The sequence below is a fragment of the Megascapheus bottae genome, unplaced genomic scaffold, assembly GCF_031878675.1.
Source record: "Megascapheus bottae isolate mThoBot1 unplaced genomic scaffold, mThoBot2.hap1 HAP1_SCAFFOLD_53, whole genome shotgun sequence".
Lineage (NCBI taxonomy): Eukaryota > Metazoa > Chordata > Mammalia > Rodentia > Geomyidae > Megascapheus > Megascapheus bottae.
Window position 1 is genome coordinate 1,594,771 of NW_028327559.1, and position 8,097 is coordinate 1,602,867.

At 35.9% G+C, this 8,097-nt stretch overlaps 1 long non-coding RNA gene across 1 annotated transcript; it reads right to left on the reverse strand.

Annotated features, from left to right (window-relative positions):
- Window positions 1-286: 286 nt before the first annotated feature.
- LOC150039674 (uncharacterized) lies at window positions 287-7,857 on the reverse strand. The gene is made up of 4 exons (XR_016534285.1): window positions 7,503-7,857; window positions 4,303-4,382; window positions 3,660-3,745; window positions 287-470 (listed from the first exon to the last, which is right to left on the reverse strand). It is a non-coding gene; the product is annotated as an uncharacterized LOC150039674 (long non-coding RNA).
- Window positions 7,858-8,097: the final 240 nt, after the last annotated feature.

Genomic DNA, 8,097 nt, shown 5'->3' on the forward strand with positions numbered 1-8,097 from the left:
CTTGGCTCAATGGTAGGTTGATAGATGGTAGGCTGAAGAGCTCATGGACAACACCCAGGTCCAGAGGTCAAGTTCCACAACCTGGATATCTTTATCAAAATACCATTCTATTGCACATTAGAAATTATTTACCTATGAGTTATAATAGAATTATGCTAGGAATCATCATTTCACAGGAGGTTTGTGTTTTATAGACACATATGTGATGAATAAATGTTCCTCATAAGTTATCATTTTAGTAACAACACAAATCATTTTCATTTTCAAATGAAACCAATCCCTATGAGAAGGCTTTCACAAAATTGTATGACACAATTTGAAATTACCTTTATTTTTCCTCCTTTCTGGAAATTGATTATTGCACCACAATTTTCCCATTCCTTGAGCTGCCATCTGGATATTTCAGACTTTGTGGTCCAGAAGTCAATCAACCTAATGCACGACTGTAGCCATCTTCAGAAAATCCTCACCTGCAGCGTAAAACATGATTAATTTCTTGACAGGTACACTTGAGTCTTCCTCTTGTCCCCCTAGTCTATCCTCACTCTTAGGAGTTTTGTGTGCTTTTCTTTCATCATCTACATGGAAGAGCCACTGTTCATAAAACTGTCCTTGTGAAGATTTATCTCTTATTATTAGTTTGCTGTGCTGCAAAATCTACCTTATGTACAAATAAATGAAATGAGCAATCTGAACTGTAATAAAGAGATTTAACACAATATTTGAGAATATTGATTGAGACTGTTGGTCTTTGTTTTCTTCTTCTTTTAAATTTTTTTCTCATTTTAGTGTAGATTTAGGCATCTCTTTACTATACCTTTTTACAACTGGGGAGTGGAGAGAATTAACTTGGTTTGATAGAGGCATTAGACAAAAAAAAATAGGGAATTCTGGAGAAGAAATTAATGACAATTTTCAAAATTTAGGAAATAATTATAACTTGGATAATAAATAAATATTACTTTTATATGGTACGTTGCATAAAGACAGTCCTATTCACCAAGTAAAACATATTGGTTATGGTATATTCTGGTGAATTTATCTGTGGATAAATAGGTAAAATATCAATACATGAATGCATGATTTCATCCTAAGGGATGTTTTGTGGAAAAATGTATGAAATACTGGTTAAAATTCATTAGTCTGAAAAAATAGAGGTTAAATCATCATAAATTCAGTAAGTCTATATGTGTATAGATTACACAGAGAAAAATAACCATGTCTGTTATACTATATAATTCAGTGGAGCTTGTGAATTGGCTATGCTTGTAGTTTTCTCAGATGTTTCTTGTTGTCTGTGCTATAAGCCATACAGGATACAATTGAAAAAAATACTTTAAAGTGTGAAGTACCCTTCGTGACAAATATATTTGGTGACAGTTTTAACTGTAGAATGATTCACAAAGATGACTTCTAGGATGGCTTCATGTTAATAGAAAAATAAGTTCCATGCACAGTATGTTTCAGAAGCACTGACCTAGTGGCTTTCCTCATATTTTAGTGCTTGTGCAAAATGGTAGTGGACATGGTGAGTTTTCTTTTGTTTTTGTTTTTTTTTCTTTTTCTGTTTTGCCAGTCGTAGGGCTTGAACTCGTGGCCTGGGCACTGTCCCTGAGTAATTCAGCTCAAAGCTAGTGCTCTACCACTTGGGCCACAGCACCATTGACTTGGTAAGTTTCTAAGAATGTGTCCTTTTCTAAAAGTCATGGAACCAGGTGGTGCTTTTTTTCAAGATAATATTAGGCTTTCTTTTTCTGTGGTGTAGGCTTTTTAAAACTAGATTAAAGAATTCTGGAAATGTAGTTATCATTTTCCATCACTGGTTATACAGTTGAAGACATTATTAGCAATTATTTGTTTTATGTTAACTATTTGTCAGATATATCACAATCCAAACATGACCAAGTCTTGAGATCCTTTGAGAGATTCTGTAGAAATGATTGAGCAGTCAGTATGCAAATTCTAAGTGGAAGATGTATAACTGTAATATCAAGCAGAATTAGGTAGGTAGGTAGGTAGGTAGCAAAAATCGTGTTCTCCTCACTTCAGGGTTTAATGACTTACTGGAGGCATTCAATCATTGAAGAGGCACCGAAGAAAGTTTCTTTAATTTTTTTGAACCTAAGAATCCTAATCTCTGCAATTGTCCTAACAACTGCCATCCTTACTTTTTTTTTCTTGTGTCAGTTGTGGTGCTTGAATTCTAGGCCTGGGTGCTGTCCCTGAAATCTTCACCTCAAGGCTAAAACTCGAACCCTTGAGCCACAGCACCACTTCCAATTATCTGGTGGTTAACTGGAAATAAGAATCTCATGGGGGGCCGGGAGTTTGGCCTAGTGGTAGAGTGCTTGCCTAGCTTGCACGAAGACCCAGGTTTGATTCCTTAGTACCACATACTTAGAAAAAGCCAGAAGTGGTGCTGAGGCTCAAGTGGTAGAGCTCTAGCCTTGAGAAAAATCCAAGGACATTGCTCAGGCCCTGAGCATAAGCCCAGGACTGGCAAAAACAACAACAACAAAAAAACCACACACACAATTAAAATATCTGGGGCTGGGAGTTTGGCCTAGTGGTAGAGTGCTTGTCTAGCATGCATGAAGACCCGGGTTTGCTTCCTCAGTACCACATATGTACCAAAAAAAAAAAGCCAGAAGTGGTGCTGTGGCTCAAGTGGTAGAGCCCTAGCCTTGAGAAAATCCAGGGAAAGTGCTCAGGCCCTGAGCCCAAGCCCAGGACTTGCAAAAAAAAAAAAAAAGAAAAAAAAATCTCGTGGGCTTTCAAGCCTGGGCTGGCTTTGAACTATGATCCTCAGATCTTAGCCTACTGAACTAGGATTACAGATGTGAGCTACTGTTGCCTTCCTTTCCCTTTGGAAAAAGATGACAATAATACATTTGGAGATAATTTTATGTGTTTGAAGATCTGGAAAGTAATAGTAATAACTATAATATATATGAATATATGTATACATGCATATATGTAATATATATATAAATATATATATATTATAAGGGATGGTAGTAATGCAAGAAAAAAAAGAAACCTGGACTGATAAAAAAATGATGAGAGAAAAACTTTTCTCTGTGTATTTTCATACAAAAGAAAACCTTATAGATGTTAGAAATGCCCCTTATTCCAAAAAAATTCTTTTGCAATACCAGTTATGATGAATAACTTTGAGACAGTTTACCTATAGGAAGAAGTGCTTATTTAGCACTAATTTAGTGAGATTTGGGCTTTAAATAGCCATCTTTAGTTAGGACCAGGTTTTATTCTTCTCTGTAATATACTGGAAGGGGTAGGGTTGGACAATTTGAGAGACGATTTTTAGCTTGAGTCTTGCTCTTCAGGTACCTTTTAGTTTAAGCATCAAAATACAAATTTATTCTTGAATATTTTTTCTCTAAAGAGACTGAAAGATCAATACATTTTGTCAATCTTTGCTTTTAAATTCCAAGATCTACCCAACAAATTGACATACAGGGAGAATAAAATCTATTTTCTGCTAGCACTTAGTTAATGGTATCTGCAATAGGAGGATTCCAAGGACTTTTCAAGTTGGTGCTGTTATTATTCGTATTGCAAGGTCACAGAAACTTTGAGCTTAATAGCAGGTAAAAGATGGCTTAAACTTAGGAGTCCCAGGGAACCTTTGATCTTACCTTTTATCTCCCCTGAAGTCTTCTTTTATTCTTTGTTTGGCTCCACCATTTACCAACTATCTTGTCCGGGAAAAATTGCCATTGGCCTGGCAAAGGACACAGTCAAGTCGATACTGATTTTATATAAATTAAATAAAAGGGTTGTGCTTCATCTCTTTGACAACTAAATTACATGAGGCTCACCTGAATATCAGAGCTTGTTACATTCCCAAAATCTGCATAGGAGGAGCAATGTCATTTGATGCTATTAATGGCTTAAATGCCTTCAGGTTTGGTCATTCCTTTGGATCTACTTCTAACTTTACCAAACCAAAATGTTTAAGCATGAAGAAGTCATTGTAAAGACATACTCAAGGATACTTTAGAAAATGTGAGGAAACAATGATTCTTTTAAATGATAAGTACTGCCTGTATTTGTTAATCACAGAATGTACCTACTATCTGTGTAACTGGTATACCAAAGAAAGCAGAAAAAAATGACTGGAAGAATGCCATGTAGAGTTTAGAGCACAGGCTGTTTTTCTTTGATATAAGGAAAACAAGAATATAATATACTATGGACAGGACATACCATATATTACTTTCCTGCTTTTTTATATAAAAATGTCCACAAACATATCTTAAAGCAATACCAATATATTACCGCACTCTCAGAAGTCTGGGTACAGTGTGTCTAAGGTGGGTCCTTTCTTGGTACCAAGATGGTGGCAAAGCTGTTCCATCCTGGAGATGAGGAGTGGATATTAGTTTGTGTCGTCATTCAGCTTATGATTAAATTTAGTTCCTTTCAGGCCCTAAGGTCTACTTAAACCTTGAGGTCTACACTCTTGTTGGCAATCATCAGTAGCTGCATATTACTTTCCCTCCTTTCTTTTCATGTCCTTTCTCATACCTGCCCTCATGAACAAGTCAACATCCTCTTATACTTTACATCTCTCTGATTCCATAGCCGTCTGAATCTCTCTGAACTCCACAAACATTTCTGTTTTGTGCCATTAGATGGGTCCCACTAGAGTGGGATCCTCTTCTTATTTTCACATCCATAATATTAACTACATCTTCAAGTGACTTTAATCACAAAAAGTTATATTCATAGGAACCCAGGACTCAAGTAGTAGAGTGCTAGCCTTGAGCTGAAGAGCTCAGGGACAGAACCTAGGCCGAGAGTTTATGCCCATGACCAACCAAAAAAAAATAGTCTGCACAAAATAGAGATTTCAAGGGCCTGGAATTTGGCCTTTTGGTAGAGTGCTTGCCTAGCATGCATGAAGCCAGCATGATATAGAAAAAGCCAGAAGTAGTGCTGTGGTTCAAGTGGTAGAGCTCTAGCCTTGAGAAAGCCCAAGGACAGTGCTTAGGCCCTGAGTAAAAGGACTGGCAAAATAAAAAGACATTTCAAGAGCTGCATAAGGGCAGCTATATTAGGATCCAAGGGGACCATTATACTCTTAGGGAGCAGATGGTATAAAAGTTCCACAGTGTTGACTAATATTTACAATGTCTCAGAACTCTTGAAAACTATCATATTTAGAATATTTTATTAGTCAAAGTTGACTTTCACTTTTTGTACAACTTTTACTTTTTTCATATATTTTTTATTGTAATTAATAGAAGGGTTACATGATATTTGCCAGATAGATGGTGCATTAATTCCCATACATTGATACCCTTTCACATGTCTTGGTCCCCTATAACTTTTACTTTTTATTAATTACAATTTACCATTAATTAAGTAATTATAGTTATTGCTAGGAGAAAAAATGCAAGCAATTGGTCTATGTATGTCCCACTTCCTTTCCCAAAACAAAACATCTTTAACTAATCTCCTGTGAATTTGGTATCTGGTAAATAGAATACTGACTTTGGCTACAAGCAAAAGACTTGTTGCTCTCCTTAACAGGATGTCACTGGGTGAGGATTACCTGTAGTGAAGACAGCATGAATATAAAGCAAGGATATTTGTGTATATCCTTTGCGCACTGCCACCAGATGGCATGTCAAATGTTTATCTGAAACCCTTAATAGCTATAACCTTGAAGTCACTTAGTAAAGGTGGAAAATAAGTAATTTGATTCCTTCTAGTTGGATTTGAAAAATCTAATACTCACAGCTGTTGGAGATAACACAATCACATACTTAGAAATTCAAGTACAACATGGACATAAAGATATATTCTAAGTTAGACACTGGTGATTCATAATTGTAATCTTTGCTCCATTGGGGGCTGAGTTCTAAGGATCATGGTTCATAGCCATCCCAGGCAGAAAAGTCTATAAAACTCATCTGAAACTAACAACCCAAAGGTGAAAAGCAGAACTGGGGTCTACGTGGTAGCCTTGAATAAAAAAGCTAAGAGAAAGCATCCAGGCTAAGTTCAAGACCTAGTATTTGCACACACACACACACACACACACACACACACACACACACACACACACTAAAAATAATAAATTACTAGGCACATTATAGATTTTGCCTGTACCGAGAGGAAATGTTCCTAACTCAATATGTTGGTAAATAATTCCAGTCTCTCTCAAACAATGGTAAAATCAGAGCCACTTTCAATTTCAATAGTTATAAATCAAAATTAAGCCTAGAAAACTGCACTCATAAATAAGTGCAGAGACTCCAGCTGGTTTTATTCTAAAGGCACTCTCAGATCCATTTGCATGAAGCTGTCATGAGTATGGGAAAAGGGAATTCTATTTTAGTACAATCAGTTAGGAGCAGTCCCCAGGATTTAAATTTCCTAATAGGGAAATATACAGCAATTAATTTTTAAAGATTGAATTACTAAATGGAGAAATACAAGTTCTTATTTGCCCTTTGATGATTGTTTCTGTTCTGTGGAAAATTTCTAGGATTATAGATGAAGATTGAGGATAAGGAATTCTTTCATTCAACCACAAAGTCAGTAAGACAAAGCATGTAACCTACATTTTCTTCTAATCAAATCTGCTGTTTCTTTGATGAAATTGGTTTGGTGGGCTTTTTCTCAGCTTGAACTTAACCACATAAAATGAAACTTCATAGATTCTGACTCTAAATTCTAAAGATTAGAGAAAAATTAACCATCCTGACTTTTCTGTTTTAACCAGACTGCTCTAAGACTTAGAATGAATTACTTCAGTAAACAAACTGAGAAGATTGTGAAAGACCACAAAAACAAATAATTTCAAGAATTTTTGTTGTTTATATCAAATGTCTTATCTGTGGCAGTTAATGTAGAGGTTCACCCAGTTAGTTCCAATTGTATATTAACTTTTCCAATGAAAGAGAAAAACGACTCAAAGAAGTAAAATAACTAACCTAGCTGACACAACATGTAAATGTAGGAGACAAAGTTAGGAAATCCAGTCCCCTTTCAAATTCCTAATATCTTTTGTTTTTCTTAGTCAACTATATGAATATTAGGAGTGTCATTGTATTTATGTAGCCATTTATATGTTTATACCTAATGTCTCCTACTTAAAAGTACTATAAAATCTTTACTCAATACACACTTTTATTTTTATTCCTCAAAGTCTAAAATGCAATGCCATGAAATACACTTTTTTTTTGCCAGTCCTGGGCTTGAGCTCAGGGCCTGAGCACTGTCCTTGGCCTTTCTCAAGGCTAGAGCTCTACCACTTGAGCCTCAGCACCACTTCCAGCTTTTTTGTATGTATGTGGTACCAAGGAATCGAACCCAGGTCTTCGCTCATGCTAGGCAAGCACTTTAACCACTAGGCCAAACTCCCGGCCCATGAAATACACTTTTAAGTTACTATTATATCTGCACTTTTAGAAATAAGCAAACTATATCAAGTTGAGTTAATAATGCAAAAATTTGATTCTACTTACTGTCCTTTTCCTTTTCCATATTTTCCTTTGGTAGTTAATGGTAGTAGAACTATTTTTTTAAGTTGTAGAAATATCACAGTTCATTTACTCAGCATGTATTTCTGGAGCACAAACCATTATGATGTTCTGTTTGTAGTCATGTGTTTGCTTATTTGCTGATTTATTTTGCCCTTTGTACCAACTGTAGATAGGAAGAAATGCAACAGTCCCCCCACAATGAGCAGAAGGGACATGATTGTATCCTGAAGAGAACCTAGAAGAAGCAAGGAGGCAGCCAAAACAGGCTAGTTAATACCCAACTCTCAATGCCAGATATGGCTATATTTTGCCAGCTCTAATCTTGATACCTCCTATGTAATTGGTTAGGTAGAATTAGTTTAGGTAGATTTTTTTTATTACCAGGTATTTGCTCTTTACCATATCCTCATTCAGTGTTTTCTTACTTTAACTTTATTCCTCAGGGCTTTATCTATTCCTTATTCAGATGTTTTTACTCTTTTGGATGGATTTTTGTTGTTTTAATGTTTGTTTTTGTTTTTGTGCTGGTCCTGAACTCATGGATTAGGTGCTGTCCCAGGGGCTTATTGCTCAAGGC